Raw genomic sequence first — 17,957 nt, 5'->3', positions numbered from 1 at the left:
GCCTGGCACCTTATAAGCAACTAATAAATGTTAGCTCTTGTTACTACTGCAGTGAGTACAGATTACTTTGGAACTGTAAAAGTATACACAAAGACCTATGCAAATGACAAAGATAGTGGCAGGGGTGGTTATAATAAAGAGAGAGATTTGGTAGAACAATAGAACAGGTGACACAACCCCTATGATCAATTTGATAAATATGGAAAAGGCTTGAGCATTTTTGGCAACTAATTTAGCCTAGGTTTTGCTGTCATCCATAGTCCAGAAAGCCACGTGGGTGTTCAAAGCCACACAGCCCATTTGTTCCCTGAGAGGACACTGGAGTCAGCTGTTGTGTACCCTAGCATGAGTCAGGAGGGTTCTGGGGAAATGTCTTCCTAGTTACAAGGATTGTCAATTTAGTTCAAAGACTAATAAACACAAAATAACACTTGAGAAGCATATGTCATGCCAAATGCAGGATGTCTTCCAGAGGGAGGAATAAAGCATCAGAGTATTCTTTATACAAACCAAAATTTCTTCAATTGATTCTTTGTTATTCATGAGTAAGGAGAGAGAACAAATTGTTATGCCTGACACCAGATTTCAGGACTGGAATTTTGTGGTGTGATTCATGTAGCTATATTTAATATTTGCAGTGTCATAGAGTAACTCCTGTCAAGTCCAGGGAAGTCTTCACTCAGGAGGACCCCTTTTTTCTCAGTTATCTGCTTACAGACCCTTTGTTATACAATGGTCTTGGTATGGCGTGAAAATTTGTTGCACCCTTGAGCAGCAGTCCTGTGATTCCATAAAAAAAAAATATGCTGGCAAAACACATCCAAGTCTTTCGTATGAACTTTCGTGTTGCCCTTATAAAACTCTTGACCTTGTGAGAAAAGTCTGTGACCATTTCAGAGTTTTTAATACCAGGGCCTCTGATAATTTCCTGTGCTCAGAACGTAGAATCCTAGAACCTGAGGTACATGGGGGGGGGGGAAGAAGGTGGGGGGAAGAAAAGTGAGATTTTAAAAAACATGTGGGTTTGTGATCATTAGGGTAGGATATTTTGTTTAAATCTTCTTATAATGTACTTGTAAATGCTGATGGCATAATATTTAAATAACAAAAGACATGGCTTCATCAATTTGTACTTTAAAAGCTTTCACAGGAAAGAGATAAAGATAATGTAGGCTAGTAAAGGAAATGCTGATAAAGTATTAAAAAGAACTGAACACTTCTGATGGCTTCTCTCTCCGACTGGGAGCATGGGAAATAAGCGAACACAAAATAAAACAGCTGGGGGGGCTCAAAGGAAGTAAGAAAGTTTTTTGGGGTTTTTTTTCCTGTGCATTCTCCCAAATAGAAACTAAGAGGAAAAATAAAACTGCTCCAAATCATGATAGGGGAACATTTAAGAATTCTAATATTGTAAATAGACATTTTCGCTGAGTTTCCCATGCAAAGTGAGAACAGGAAATAAATCCTTAAGTATCAACTAAGAGACTAATAAAGCAATAAGAATATTTCCAGAGGTTTAAAGTAAATCATTAAAAAAAAATGTGAAGACTACAGAATGAAGACATTTTGACAGGTGTCATATACGACAACCAATATACATACCAGGCTTTTCCCAAGATCAAATAAGATATAAATTACTTTGAAACTGTAAAACATGATTCAAATACGTGGCGATATTAGCGTTATTTGGGAAAATAAAACATCAGGACTCTTCTCCCTTTTCGCATTTCCCTTTCCTTACATTTACCTTCAAATGCCGAGAGTTTATTTCTACCTGATAAACCTGAGGGCTGCCTTATGTACAACGCGACACACGAAATCAGAATTCTTATTGTCAGTGGTGAAAAGATTTGTTTTCCTGGTTATCATTTAAAAATTGTTATGGAAAATTTCAAACAGATAAAAAGTTAGAAAGAATTATATCACCAATGCCATGTGCTTATTAGCTTTGGCCCGTCTTTCTCCATCTATTCCTCCACCCCCTCCCCCACTCATACGATTTTGAAGCAAATGCCAGACATTGTTATTTCAGTTAGAATTTCTAAAAGATAAAAACTTTACAAAAAGAGCATGAATCTTAACATCATTATGCCCTCTTAAAAGGAGAATAATTCTTTAATTTCACCCAAATTCAGTCAGTGGTCTATTTCCTTGGTTGTTCTCAACTTTTGTAAACAAGTTGTTTGAATCAGGATCCAAAATGGCCCATTCATTGTGATTGATTTATGCATCTCTTAAGACTCCTAAGATCTGGGGGCACTGCCATGATAGGTCCCTCTCCCCTCATCTCTCTCTTTCTCCCCTCTCCCCTCCCCAGGTCTAACCTAGCACCTGTGACCACTTAGTGGACTCAGCATTTTACCCTCTTTTTATCCCCTTTAGGCTCTAACGGCTCTGACGATCTAGAAAATATTTTAGGGTCTAGGAATGAATGAGAAAACCGTTTTGAAAGCCCCTCCAACATTACTGAGGACAATTACTTTTCCTTTCTTCTATACTAAATATACTTGAATGCTAAAGCCGGTATTCATTACTGGTCTAAAAAATATGAAAGACACTCTAGTGGAAATTTCTGTGGAAATTTAAAGGAGAGTTGTTGGTAATGGTATCAATCCAGAATGTTGGGGAGGGAGGGAAATTTGCACGGGAAGTACAAGCAAAACTGAATCATGAGCGATTTATGTTATTACCTCTGGGGTGTCCATGAGTTAAAGCAGATAATTATTCACAGGCTCAGAAAACTCTGGGACCAGAAGCCACGGCTGTAAATTGTAGAAAGAAACAAATTGGATGTTTTCTTAATACCCATTTCAAAGAAGAAAAGCAATTAGAGAGTAGATCATTTAAGTAAAGGAAGATGGGGGAACACTGTTAAGGAGGTGTCTAACCAGTTACTCAATATGACGACAGTACNTGCCAACTTGGGCCAGTGGAGCGACGTCCTCCACAACTAGACTGAAGAACAAAATGACAGCAACTTGTCTGTCCCCCTTCCCCCAATTCCCCAGCACTGTTCCCATCCCCCCAATTCACCAAAAAAAAAAAAATCTTTAAAAAAAAAAAAAGAAAAAAGAAATGAAGAGTGCGTAGTTTGCAAATGAAGACGTCAAAGTGTTATTCACAGATAAGATATTTGTGTACACAGAAAATCCAAAGGAATTTACTCTATTAGAACTAATCAGTGAATTAGGCAAAGCTGTGGGATTCATGGTCATTATACAAAAATCAATTGTTTCTATATATTAGCTACCAAAAAAATAAATTGGAAAATGCAATGTAAAAGTGAGAAAGCTGTTTTGAAGAGCCCTTCCAGCATTACTGACGATAACTACTTTTTTTTACTCCTCACTAACGCCTGTATTCATCATTGGTATAAAAAACGGGAAAGACATTTGTAGAAATTTCTGTGTACATTTAAAGGAGAGTTGTTGGTAATGGTATCAGTCCAGAATGTTGGGGAGGGGGGAAAATTTGCATGGGGAGTACAAGCAAACCTGAACCATGAGCGATTTATGTTATTACCTCCAGGGTGTCCATGAGTTAAAGCAGATAATTATTCACAGGCTCAGAAAACTCTGGGACCAGAAGCCACGGCTGTAAATTGTAGAAAGAAACAAATCGGATGTTTTCTTAATACCCATTTCAAAGAGGAAAAGCAATTAGAGAGTAGATCATTTAAGTAAAGGAAGATGGGGGAACACTGTTAAGGAGGTGTCTAACCAGTTACTCAATATGACGACAGTACAAATGAAACACAAAAAGATGTTGTGTCTTCTACAGCTTTAAAAACTGGCTCACTGAGTTTTTTGAGAGATGACTCAATCCCCTCCTCCCCTGCCCATTTCATAGATGAGAAAATGGCAGCCTTGTGGGGCTGTGCAGTTGGCCCAAAGTTGAAGAGCTATTCAACTGCAGAGTGGGTGATAGGACACAAGCCACACAGTGCCTATTCCAGGGCTCTCTCCTTCTCCTCTGCCTTCCATCTGTCAAGTTTAAGAGAGAATTTACAGAGCGTTTGCAGCAATTTGAAGGAAATAACACCAGCAGCAAAGGTAACCTGATATCACCAGCAATCTTGAACCTGGTGATTCCATGTAAGGAAGGAAAGACTTTCCCTCCACCCTCAGGATTGGATAGCTGGGTCTATGGGATAAACTGAAAACAGGCAGATTAACAGGAGAAAAGATGTACAGATGTATCATTTTTAATCGTACATACAGGGGTGACTGGTTAGCTCAGTTGAGCGTGGTGCTGATAACACCAAGGTTGCCAGTTCGATCCTCGCATGGACCACTGTGAACTGCGCCCTTTCTAAAAGAGTCAACTATGCCATTGTAGCGTGAAAGCAATGTGTAACCAATGACCATGGCTGTTCCCCAATTTAAAATAATAATAATAATAAGAAGAAGAACAACAACAACAATAGTACATGCACAGGGGCATAATAGGAAAAATATGAATACTCAGTAAGTTGGTGAGATTTGAGAGCTTACATACCATTCTAATAGAGGAAGAGTAGGGAGGGTGCAGCCAACTTAGGGGAGAGCAAATGATTTTTCGGAGACGACCAGGCCCTGAGAACCCTAGGTGGGAGGTGGGCTAGTTTGTGACACTGGTTGTCTGGGTGTGGTCTCCCCTCCTGTGATCAAGTCATTCTTCCCTGGTGGATGACATTCCCCGGGAGGGGATTTATGACAATGAGCTCCTTTTGCAGGCTCTGGCTTTAGGCAGTTAAGAGGAAGCTTCTCCCTGCATTTGCTCTTTTTCCAGCGTCTTCAGCTCAAAATACTGGGGTGTTATGTCCTGAAGTCCTTCGCCATTAAATTCATTAAGCGTTTGTTGAGTACTTCTACGTCACAGGAATACTTTGCGATTTCTTTTGCTTTTAACAAGAGTTTTGTGTCTCAGACTATTTTCCTGCCGCCCCGCTTATCATCACGGTGATTCCTCTGGAAGGTGGGGTTTCTGTCATCCCCCTTAATGCTGGTATTTGCTTCTCTCTGAGCCTTGCCCCACCTCATGTCTCCCTATCACAGCCAAGGATCCACTTGTTTTGTACAGAGGGTGGCCAAGTCTGGCTGTCAGGAAGGTAAAAAGGGACGCATCCACTGGGTGAGCAGGTGGCTATCTGGGCTTGCACGCTTTCTTTTCTGCTCGCTTTAGGATTATAGTTTGAATGGTACCTTTCATTATCAACTTGCTGTACCGCCCCCCTTTTTTTGTAGATAAAAACACTGGAGCCTAGAGAGGCCAAGGGCTTGCTCAAGGTCACCCAGGGTGTCAGTGGCAGATCCAGGCACAAAACTCAGGTCCCCACAGTGCTCTGTCTTTCCGTCTCACTTTATCATTCAGGAGAATCAAATCTATTCAGTTACCAAGGGATTTGTGCAGGAACAACTTCCATTTGTGGTAGAGGTGACTGACACAAGAATTTTCAGTAACAGAATTTCTTGGGTAGATGAGGGGGAAAATCCCCATTGGGAACACATTTTAAATGAAAAGCTGTGAAAGTGCATGCCTCTCCCAGAAAAGGTGTTTAACCTGCTTCCTGGAGTGGCTTGTGTTAGGGAACACTTAGTAAGCACATGCTGACCCAATTAACATGGGGAAGACGGCAAACTTCAGCCTAAGGCAACCTGAGAGAGAAAAAGCATCGTCTTTTTCATAAATGTAAACGAATGCCATCTCCATTTTTGTTCCCCATTTTATCTTGTTTACAAAGTAATATATGTCCATAGGAACAGTTTCCATAGGAATCTTAATGTCACCATGAGGAAAACATCTAGTATGTGAGCCATTCTATAAGACAACTACAGCCCTAGGTTCAAATAAGTCAGTGTCTTGAAAAATAAAAGAGGCCTGATGGGGCAGGGAGTATTCTATAATTGAAAAGTTCAAAGAGAGAAAAGAACCAAATGCAAACTAAAATCTGATTCAATCCTGGGTGGAAAATATATATATAAACAACATTTGGGGGACTGCTGAGGAAATTGGACTGTGGATTGTGTCTCAGTCCACCTAGGGGACCATAGAGGATTATTGTTAATTTCCTTAGATGTGATGATGATATTCAGAGTATGGAGGAGAATGTCTTTGTTCTTAGGAGACACCCGCTGGAGTATTTATGAAGGAGGCACTGTGATGTTTTCAGCTCACTTCCAAGTGGCTCACAAAACAATGAGGGAGAAATAAAGCTAATGTGGAATTCAGGGTAAGATTATATGGTTATTCATTGTACTATTCCTTAACTTTTATATATTATAGATTTCAAATTTTCTTAAAATAAAAGAGGAAAAAGTCTTGTGTGAAAAATCTCATTACAAAAAAAAAATGTCTCCTGTTTCACCCACTTCCTGTTTCCCAAGATATCTGCTTTCAACGTATTTAGGTGCTTGTTCGGGTATTTACCTCAACATTAAAAAATAAAGGCAGATACTGCTATTTCTTGAGTCTACAATTTTAGGTCTATTTTATAACTTTCTATAATAGGTGACAATTTTTGTTCTTTTGTGTTGAAATCCATATTCGACCTTTTTCAACCTTTTTCACTGTTATAACTAAACAATAGAGGACCCTATACTGACTAGCAAGAGTATAAATGATTACAGTTCCTGAATTGTAAAACTACCTTTTCTTATTGGGCTTAATTACTTTATTACTTCAGTTGCTTTGCTTTTTGTGAGATAATGTTAAGTTTTTTCTCACCTAAAAATAACAGCTCTGTGAAATCCCACTTGATGACATTTCCCCCCAGATCATATCCCTCAGTTTCATGTTCTTTCTGAGGACACCTGTTGTGAAACCCCCTGAGCACCTGTTTGGGTCTCAACTGCACGCCCCCCAGGTTTGCTGAACAGTTATCACCTGGGACTTGCCTCCACCAACACCCTGGGAACTCCCATTGCATCTATCCTGTGTTAGATCCCCGATCCCTTACAGCTATCTGTATTTTGTTGAGGAGTTGAATTCCATTCCAATTCCACACTTTCTGTGTGACCTTCTTTCTCTCTAAAAATTCTTGGAATATTTTCTTCTATCTGATGTCCTGACATTGCACCATGGTGTTCTTTGATGTTGATCTTTTTTGTGTGCAGCACTCAGTGGAATTTTCCATTTGGAGACTCATGTTCTTCATTTCTAAGAAAATTTATTGAACTACTTATTCAATAATTTTCTTCTTTTTATTTTCTCTGGTCTACCTTTCTGGGAGCCCTCTTCCAAATAGTAAGCTTCCACATTGAGCTTCTAATTTCGTTACTTTTTTCTTCCACAGAACATATGCTTTTTGTTTTACTTTTAGAGACATATCTTAGACTTAATCTTTCAGTTCTTTTACTATTTTTTTCTTTTTTGCTATCATTTGTATTTATATCTATCAATTTTCAGTTTTTAAGGACTTTTTTTCCAATCTGTTCCATTATAAGCTGTCCAATATTTAATAGATACAATATTTCTCTTGTTTTTCTGATAATGTATTATTTTATTTTTTATTGAGGTTCAATTTGCATGTCATATACAAACCTTAAGAGTAGAGCTCAATGAAATATTTGTATATAAGTATGTATATTATATACATCATATACATATTTATATATTATTATATGTTCATATATTATGTTTATAAGTAACTTTAAAATTTATATAATTGTATATAATAAATTATTTCATTATCTAATAAATTATATATCTTACAGTAAAATTATATATATCATATGTGACATACATACATTGATAATTTCAATATGTCCACATAACCACCACCCAGAATGAAATATAAAACATTTCCAGGATACCATCATAATAGTCCCATTTTTCTCCTTTATTAAATTTTAAGTTAGATATTCTTGTATACTTTTTATTGAGAAAGAGAGCACTTTATGCATCCTTCACTTATTATAGCCAACTTTGAATTAGTATTTTTACCATTTACAAACCATGTAAGAACCTTACAGAAGCTTGACTCTTTTACTCCTTTCTGTGGGGCCCTTTTAACGCTTTGCACCACTCCTATATATATGTTATAGAACACCTAAGACAGTATTATTATTATTATTATTATTATTATTATTATTATTACTGGTTCATACACTTAATAGTCCTTTGTATCTTCCATTATTTATCTTTTTAGTGCTTTTCAATGCTTCTTACAGTTCTAGTCTCCTTTCAAATGATCATTTTCCTTCAATTTCAAAAAGTTTCTATGATATTTCATTGAGTACAGATCTAATGGCAAGATTATCCCAGTTTGCATTTGCCTGAAAATACTTTTATTTTGCTTTCATTTCTGAGGGATATTTTCATTAGGTGTAGAATTCTTTGCTGTCACGGTTTATTTCTTCTCTTAGCATTCTAAAGATGCTATTCCATTGTTTTATGGCTTCCATAGTTTCATTGAAAAATTAGCTGTCAGTCTAATTATATATAATATTAAAATATGTATTTAATTCCTTTTTTCTCTTTGTTTCTCATTTTCAGCAGTCTGGATATAATGTGAATTAATATGAATTCTGCTGGTGGTTTTCCAAGCTTCTTGAATCTGTAGTTTAATGTATTTCATTTCTTGTCATTATCTCTTTAACATGGCTTTTGCCCTCTTTTTCTCTTTCCATCTAGGACTCCAGTCGTACATTTGTGCAAACTTTCACTATAACCCACCAGTCTCTTACATTAAGTTCCTTTTTTTCTCACTGAGCTTCAGTTTGGATATTTTTCCTATGATTCTTTCCTTAATTTTTTTATTTCTATTTTTTATCTAGTCTTCTGTTTAATTTTCCCCATGAGTTCTTAATTTCAGTAATTATATTCTTCAGGTCAAGAACGTGCAAATTTCTTTTTATAGATTTCAATCTATAAATGAATTCTATATTGAAAATTTTTCATTTTCCATCTATTTTGTCTGCCTTTTCCTCCATTTACTTTTATATAGTATTCATAGTTAAAATCCTTGTTTGCTAATTCCAATATCTGGATTATTTGTTGATCTTCTAATATATATATACATATATATATATGTATATATATATAAAATTTATTTTAGTTGAGCCATCCTGCCACCTCTTGGCAACTCAGCGGCAGCTCAGCTTGGGCCGGGAATTGAACCGCTGTTGCTCAGAGCTCACACTCTTGAGCGAGCTCTTAACCAACTGAGCCACTCGGTTGGCCCTATTTATATATTTATATTTTTTATTGATTATTAGTTATATAGTCTTTTCTCTTTGAAAATTTATTTATTTTTATATTCTATGTCACATATTGCATATAAAAGGACTATACAGTCTCCAAATGATATTATTTTCCACCAGACAGGGCTTCATTTTTCCCATGTGATGTATACAAGGTGAGGAGCTATTCACCTCAATCCAGTTAGGAATTGAGGTTGGTCAGGTTAGGGTTGCAGGTTTAGTAAGACTCAATTCACCTCTGCCTCGTTTCTCTATCTTGGTAGTCCCCAACCTGACTTATAGTATTTTATTTTGTCTTTCTGTAATGAGAGCGTTAAATTTAAAATTTGTTTTATATGTTGGAGTCTTTTAGTTGGCACCTAATGAACGCGCACTCTCCCCTACCTTGCTTATGCACTGTTTGAAGAGAAATATTGGGGGCCAAAATACTGTCTTTGCTAGTGATAGAGACCATGCTAAAGGACAAGGCTTTAGGCTCGTTCAACAAGTTAGCTTGCCAATATCAAATCTCAGATTAGGCAGACTTTCCGAACTAGTACCAGGTAGTCCTGGATGGAATCAAGTCTCCCTATATAGGGATCTGTATAGGCCTGAGGGCACAAGAGAGCATGTTTGGTCTTTGTAAGCAAGTTCCTGTGGAGGAGAAAAGTAAGGCGAGCTTTGTCAAGCATACTCAGTTATCTTACGCTCGCCAGTCAAATCAACAGCTCCAGGGCCTGCCGAGTGGCATGTTGGTTAAGAGCTGGCTTGGGATGCCAGAGGGCCCCAGTTTGGATCCCACATATGAGGGCCAGTGACACTGCCCTCTACAGCTAAGATGCTGAACAACAGCTCGATCTAGAGCTGGGCTGCTGTGAGTAACCAGCGAAGGCGTAGGCTGCAGCCCCTGCTGTAGTGGGTTGCCATGGGCTACCATATGTGGCCGGCAGCCAGCGTGAGCGGGCAGCAGCCACCGTGAGCAGCCGTCCAGAAGCTGGCGATTGATCTGCCTCGCCTGAGAAGAGCGCAATGATGGTGCCAGCTTGGGCCAGTGAAGCAATGTCCTCCACAACTAGACTGAAGAAAAAAAAAGGACAGCAACTTGTCTGTTCCCCTTCCCCCAATTCCCCAGTGCTGTTCCCATCCCCCAATTCCCCAATAAAAATCTTAAAAAAAAAAAATCAATGGCTCCACCTTCATAGTGTTAAAGGAAAATCTCTCACTGTGGAAAACAAGAGTGGGGAAAGTGTATTCCTCCTCTAACAATATGTACCAAACTGTTCTTGGTGGGGCGAAAACACTGAGGCAGAATCACCATTCTCCACTGAGTGATAGTCCCTTTTATGCATTCACTCCCTGGCTAACAGTTATATAAGAGAATGCCTGAAAATTTTGTCATTCAAAGGTGTTTTTATTGCTTATCTTCCTTACATCCTCTTATACCAACAGTTTGTAAACTACAACCTATAGGTCCAATCTGGCCTGGTGCCTCTTTTTGTAAATAAAGTGCTTTTGGAACACAGCACATCCACTTACTTACACAAATGACTGTTTTCACACTCTAGTGGCAGCATTGAGTTTTTGGGACATAGACTATATGGTCCTCCAAGCCTACAAGATTTACTGTCTGGTCCTTTACGTAAAGTTTATTGACCCCTATCTTAGACCACGATTGGTTCTATCCTGACCTTTTCTCTCTCTTTCTTTCTGAGGTTTTTTAAAAGAAAGAAAGCATAACTACATAGAAGACCAGCTGCATCCTCTTCTATCTATAACACATGCCAAGACTTTAGAATCTCCGAATACCTTTTAAGGTTGCTTCTTCCTGCCATGGAACAATAGAAGTTTCAATCAGAAAAGCCAAGACACGGTATGGACCCGAGAGTTAAAAGGAAACAGGGCACCCACCATCAACCTTGGCGGTGGTTTCCTGCAGGTGCAAGGTTACCATCAGTTCTCCACGGTGGTAAACTGATCTCAGATAACAAGGTGACCTTGAGCCCATTCTCCCCGAAGCTTGACAGTTTCACCTTGGACAGGCGGGGTAGGTGTTAATCCTCACCTTAACATCATAAGTATTTCTCCACTGGGAAAGACTTTTCAGTTTGGCCGGGGACATCTTCTAGACTATTTGGCAATCACTTTGACTCATTCGGCTCATTTATTTATTTATTTTTTTGAGCGAGCTCTTAACCAACTGAGCCACTTGGCCAGCCGTGGCTCATTTATTCTTGAACACAGAGCCAAGTAACACATAAGCATCAGGAGCTCTGCTAGTTCAAATGTGGTGTTTCATCTCCCGTAAAGGCCAGTTGCTGACGTTAGTTGTAGATATGTCTTGGCCTCCTCAAATGGTTGCTTACCCATGATTCGTGTACCAGAATGAAAATGAGAATGCTAAGAAAATGAGCTCACTTTTTTACGTGTTAACGTATCCACACTTTACCTTTAAATTATTCTCCCTTGTGTGGAGAGGGTGGGAGTGTCATCATGAATGAAGCAGTCCCACGGGCTTAACAATGAGAGTTAAAAGAGGCAAACTGTCATGTGACATAGGCTCCAGCACTTACTCTGAGCGGACGTGGTGATAATGATGATGATGCCTGAGGTAGACAGAATTATCATTCATTATAGTCATCACCTTCCTCTGGGGGCTCATCCTACAGAGGATTTTCCTGTCCATTTTATATCATGCTTGGCCATTTGACTTGCTTCAGCCAAATGAATGTGTGCCACAGACCAGCAGAAGCTCTAAGAGTCATCACATGCTCTTTGTCCTCTACCTGGAGTCTGGCATGTCTCAGTGGAGATTTCACTTTCCCCCTTGGTCCTGGAATGAAGAATACATGGCGCAGAGCCCTAGGTGGCCTGTGACAGACATGTCTAACGAAGGAAAGATTGGTTGTAGCAAGCCACTGAGATCTGAGGGTGGTTTGTTATTACAGCGTAACTCAGTGAAAGCCGACTACTATGATAATAACTTGAAGTTTTGGTGATTTTTCTGTGATGCTCGAGCCCTAGAGATATTGTACTCCCCTGGACAAAAGCTATGTAGGGGAGAAGGTGAATTATACATTGTATTTTGCCTACTGTTATCTAATCAATCAATCAATAACTAGGGTAAGTTCTACAATCTATCCTCAAAACTCACCAATGTGTCCTAATATAAACATTAAAGACCATATTAATAATATTCTTTATTTTATTTTTCAATTACAGTTGATATTAAATATTATATTAGTTTCAGGTATATAACATAGTCATTAGATATTTATGTAACTTATGAAGTGATCCCCTGATAAGTCTAGTACCCACCTGACAACCATAAATAGTTATTACAATACTATTAGTAATATTCTTAAATCTCTCCTCACGTCAATAAGGTAAAAACCATTGATAATATTCAAAAATACTTCCAAAAATTTTTTAAAGGTTTTTTTGAGGAATTGGGGGAGGGGAACAGTGTTGGGGAATCGGAGAAGGGGAACAGACAAGTTGCTGTCCTTTTGTTTTTCAGTCTAGTTGTGGAGGATGTCGCTTCACTGGCCCATGTTGGTATTATCATCATTGCGCCCTTCCCGGGTGAGGCAGATCGGTCGCCTGCCTCTGGACGGCTGCTCATGGCGGTTCTTGGCAGCTCACACCGGCTGCCGGCCACTCATGCTGGCTGCTGGCCACACACGGTAGCCCATGGCAGCCCAGCTCCAGGTCCAGCTGTTGTTCACCATCTTAGCTGTAGAGGGCAGTGTCACTGGCCCTCATGTGGGATCCGAATCGGGGCCCTGCTGCTCAGAGCTGGCGTCCCAATCCAGCTCTTAACCAACGTGCCACTCGGCCAGCCCCAAATTCTGTTTTTCACAATTGATATGGGTGAGCTGTTTGACTAGTTACTGTTACTTGGTGATAAAATGAGAAATATTAAACCCACAAGTACAATACATAGAAATGTATAAAATTTAGATAAATATTGCATATGCAAAGGAAATAACAACATATTTATTTTTAAAATAGGCACAATTTATTGTTGGCAGCACAAAGTCCACAGTAGGGCCAACCGAGTGGCTCAGCTGGTTAAGAGCTCGTTTGGGATGCCAGCTCTGAGCAGTGGAGCCCCAGTTCGCATCCCACATTGAGGGCCAGTGACGCTGCGCTCTCTACAGCTAAGATGATGAACAACAGCTCAACTTGGAGCTGGGCTGCTGTGATCCCCCGCGATGGCGAAGGCTGCAGCGGGGCTGCAGTGCGCTGCTGTGAGCTACGTGAGTGGCTGGCAGCCAGCGTGCATGGCCGGCAGCAGGCAAGAGCTGCCGTGAGCCACCGTGAGCGGCCGTCCAATGACCGGCGACTGATTGCCTCACCCAGGAAGAGCGCAATGATCATACCAACATGGGCCAGTGAAGCGACATCCTCCACAACTAGACTGAAGAACAAACAGCAATTTGTCTACCTGTCTGTTCCCCTTCCCCGATTCTCCAACACTGTTCTCCTCCCCCAATTCCCCAATAAAATCTTAAAAATAAAAAGTCCACAGTAACAAAGGTCATGTGACTTGTAGAAATGATAAAACAACGCAAACTATTGAAACAGATAACACAGACATACAATGAAAAAATCATGCACAAAAGAGGACAGATTGTATGACTCCATTTATATGAAACTCAAAACCAGGCAACATCTATCATAACAGAAAATGGGGATGCGTGGTTCCCCATGCAGGGATACTGCCTGGGAGAGGGCAGGAGGGAGCCTTTTGGGGTGCTGCAGATACTCTGTGTGTTGATCTGAGTGGTGGTTAGACGGGTGTAGATGTATGAGAAAGGTCATTGAGCTGGCCACTTGAGATGTGTGCACTGACTATACCCAAGTTATTCCTCAGTTTAAAAAAAAATTTAAGGTAACCTGCTTTAAGGTTCACTAGTGAAAACTTGCCAGTTTAAATATGGGATATTTTGCAGATGTTGACTGTAAAATTCATAACCCCATTACTAAAACATGTAAGACAAGCATTTAAGTTCAATGGACTCGGCAGCAAATTAATACCCAATAATGGAACCGACAGTCAACGACACTAACTGGGTAGGAGAGGAGAGGTCCTCTCCTGGAGCGCCAACTGACCCATAGGATAGACCTTCATATACATACATCTGAATATTTATCACTTTAAATTTACATATGTAACATGGGGGAGGGTTGATGTCCTTATGTTATTTGGCTTTTTTCTCTCCAAATTATAACCTTTCTCACGGCCATTTAAACTTTTTATGTATGTAGATTTTGCACATTTCCTGATACATTAAACTTTACCATTACTTGCTCCACTTGAGAAAAGGGTGTTTTTTTCCTCACAAGTTAGCTTTTTATATATAGGAAAGCTACTGATTTCTTTATATTAATTGTTACCTTACAGAATTCTTTTATTTTTCAAGATATATTTTTATTCAATCTCTTTGGGCTTTCTTTGTAAATAATCATATCATCTTCAAATAAAACTGGCAAAAACCAGTACACTTAGAAAGCTCTCAGATAATAGTTGTGATATAGGACATCTTTATTTTGCCCCTGACTTAAACGACAATGCTTTGAGCATTTTCCATTAAGCTGGATGCATTTTGGTTGAGATTTAATTTTATCATATTGTGGTAGCACCCACCTATCATCAAAAGCAAAAGTTGACCAAAATTAAAGAGAAATAAACAAATCTACAGTTACAATCAAAGCAAATCCATAATCACCCCTCTCAATAACTGATAGCACAAGCAAAACAATCAGTAAGGACACAGAAGATTTGGACAGCATTAATGGCCAAATTGACGCAGATGACATTTAAAAAACACTTCACCCAGCAACTGCAGAATACGCACTATTTTCAAGTGCCCATGAAACAGTCACCAAAATAGACCATACACTGAGCCATGAAGCCAATCTTAACAAATGTCAATGGATTAAAATCATGCAGACAACGCTTTCTAATTACAGTGGAATTAAAGTTGAAATCAATAACAAAAACTAACTAGTACTATTAAGTGACACATCCCTCAATAACCCATCTGTTGAAGAAAGAGCACAATGGAAATTACAAATATTTTGAATCAAAATAATAACTATAATCTAGCAAAATATGTGGGAAGTAGTTAGAGCAGTGCTTAGAAGGGAATTTACTGTGTAAACCAGAAGAAAACTTGAAACTTAATTATCTGAACTTCCATTTGAAAAGCTAGGAAAACAAGACCAAATTTAACCCATAGGAAGTAGAGGGAAAGAAATACTTAAGAGCAGAAATCAATGAAATGGAGAAACAGACCTAAATAGACAAAAATCAACACGATTAAGCTTTTTTGAAAAGATTACTAAAAATAATATAATGTTAATAAGACTGATGACTAAAAAAAGATAGAAAACACAAATTATCAATAAAAGTTGTGAAAACTTAGCTATCATTATACATCCTGCAGATATAAAAAAAGATAATAGGAGGAAATTAAGAACAACTTTATGTCAATAAATTTGACAGGTTAAAAGAAACGGAGAAATTCTTTGAAAAAAATCAATTTATCAAAATCAATGTAAGAAGGGATATAATATCTGAATATTCTCATATCTAGTAAAGAAATGGAATCTATTATTAAAAACAGTCCCTCTACCAAAACTTCTGATCCAGTTGACTTCACTGGTAAATTCTTTCAAAAATTTCAGGAAGAAATGACACGGAACTTGTATAACTCTGTCACAGAAAGGAGAAAAGGGGGGATATTTCCTCATTTTATGAGGCCAGAATAACTTTGATAACAGAACCTGACAATAACATTACAAGGAAAGAATTATAGACCAATATCCCTGATGGACACAAAAATCCTAAATAGAATATTAGCAAATGAAATCCTGCGATTTATAAAAAGGTTAACACATCATGACCAATGGATTTAATTTTTGAAGAGCTGTTATTAACAGAAAATCACTAGCAAAATAAAGAAGAAAAATCATATGATCATCTGAATAGATGCAAAAAAAGTCACTCAGTGAAATTCAATACCTATTGATGACAAAAACACTCAGTAAAGTGGGAACAAAAGGAAACTTCCTCAGTTTGATAAGGGTATCTCAAAAACATATGGTTAATTAACCAAATCCCAAACTGTAAAATACTGAAGGCTTTTTCCTCTAGGATCAGACAAGAGAAAAATGTTTGCTATTACCATTCATGTCCAACATGGTGCTGGAGGTTCAAGTAGGTGTGAGAATGGAAGAAAAAAGAAATGAAGAGTGGGGCCGGCCGAGTGGCGTGATGGTTAAGAACTCGCTTGGGATGCCAGAGGACCCCGGTTCGGATCCCACATATGAGGGCCAGNGCTTACAGGCCCGGCCGCCGCCTCGCCCCCCTTCCTCTCCCCTCCCTCCGCCCGGCCGTCCTCCTCCTCCTCCTCTCCCCTCCCCCGAGCGAATCACGCGCCCTCCTCTGACACTCGTAGCGGGCCCGAGCTCCGAATTTATCCTTCACGTGACCTGAGGGGGTTGGGTGGTTGGTTGGGGACGGAGGGGGAGAGGGAAAGGAGGGAACGGAATCTGCCGTTGCCCGAGCAACAGGCCCCGCCCATCGGCTTGGGCCGGGGGGCGGGAGGAGGACGTCAGCACGTCAGCCGGGGTTTTGCGTTTTGATTGACAGTTGCTATAGCGACCGGGTCGGTCCGTCGCCATTTTGTTGGTTGGTTTTTTTTTAAACCCTTTCGCTTCCCGCCCGAATAATAATAAAAAGCCCCATTGGAGTGAGGCGGGGGTGGCGGCGGCAAGAGCGGCGGGGGGATCCGGGGAGACTGCTGCCGTCGCTGCTGCTGATCGCGGCTCAGGTCGGGCTCAGGGAGCGGACACCCCGAGCGGGGGGTGCGGGCGCCGCCGCCGCCGCCGCCGCTTCTGCTGCTGCTGTTCCTGCTGCTGCTGTTGGTGCCGCTGCCGCCGCCGGCGAGCGGGCGGGACCGGTGTGAGTGTGAGAGTGTGTGTGTGTGAGTGAGCGTGTGCGAGGGCGAGTGTGCGTGCGTATGTGTGTGTGAGTGTCTGTCTGTCTGTGCGGGGACTCGGGGGCGGGCGGTTCGGGCTCTCCTGGCGGAGGAGCCGCCGCCGCCGCCGCGCCGCCCGGGCCCCGGCGCTTCTCGCTGCGCAGGTTTGGAGCGCGCGCCATTTTGTGAGATTTACAAAATCCTCCTCGGGAAGAAGCCGCCGGGAGCAGTCGCGACTCGGCGCCCGGCCTCGCCGCCGCCGCCGCCCTCCACGCCGGGCCGGGCCGCGCGGCCCCGCCGCCGGGAGTCGGGGTCCGGGGACTGCGGTATTTGCCGGGGAGGGGGCTGTCGCCTCCCCGGCCCCAGGCGCCGCTGGAACCGCGAGCCGGAGAGAGACTGGGAAGGTTGCGGCTCGGCCGCGGAGCCGGGAGCGCCGGGGGCGGAGAGAGGCGACCGGGGCGGCGCTGGCTGCGGAGGCCACGGCTGGAGCGCAGCGGCGGGAGCCGGAGGCTGAGACTCACCGGAGGGAGCGGCGCGAGCGCCCCGCCATCGTCCTGGTGAGTGTCCGGCCCGGCCGCGGCCCCGCCCGGCCGGCGCCCGGCTCCCCCCCGCGGCCTGCAGCCGGGCCCGCGCTGAGGCCGGCCGGGCGGAGGGAGGGACCTGCCATTTTAGGAGGAGGCGCCGCGGCCCGGGGCTGGCCGCCGTGGGAGGGAGGGAGCAGGGGCCGCGGCCTCCCGGGAGCCGGGGCCTGGGGGCCGGAGAAAGCGCCAGACCTTCACTGGTCGCCCGAGCGAAGGGGAGGAGGTTG

At 41.4% G+C, this 17,957-nt stretch overlaps 1 protein-coding gene across 2 annotated transcripts in view; it reads left to right on the top strand.

Annotated features, from left to right (window-relative positions):
- The first annotated feature begins 16,577 nt into the window (after positions 1-16,577).
- Positions 16,578-17,957, top strand: part of DYRK1A (dual specificity tyrosine phosphorylation regulated kinase 1A) — a 146,261-nt gene continuing 144,881 nt past the window's right edge. The window contains exon 1 of one of the 2 annotated variants that reach the window (XM_019655772.1): positions 16,578-17,706. The gene's annotated coding sequence lies outside the window, so the exon portion shown is untranslated. The remainder of the gene's footprint in view (positions 17,707-17,957) is intronic. The other variant, XM_019655769.1, reaches the window with a different exon arrangement.

The sequence above is a fragment of the Hipposideros armiger genome, unplaced genomic scaffold (genome assembly GCF_001890085.2).
Source record: "Hipposideros armiger isolate ML-2016 unplaced genomic scaffold, ASM189008v1 scaffold_246, whole genome shotgun sequence".
NCBI lineage: Eukaryota > Metazoa > Chordata > Mammalia > Chiroptera > Hipposideridae > Hipposideros > Hipposideros armiger.
The sequence above is the reverse complement of the archived record's forward strand: the minus strand, read 5'-3'. Positions and strand labels throughout refer to the sequence as shown.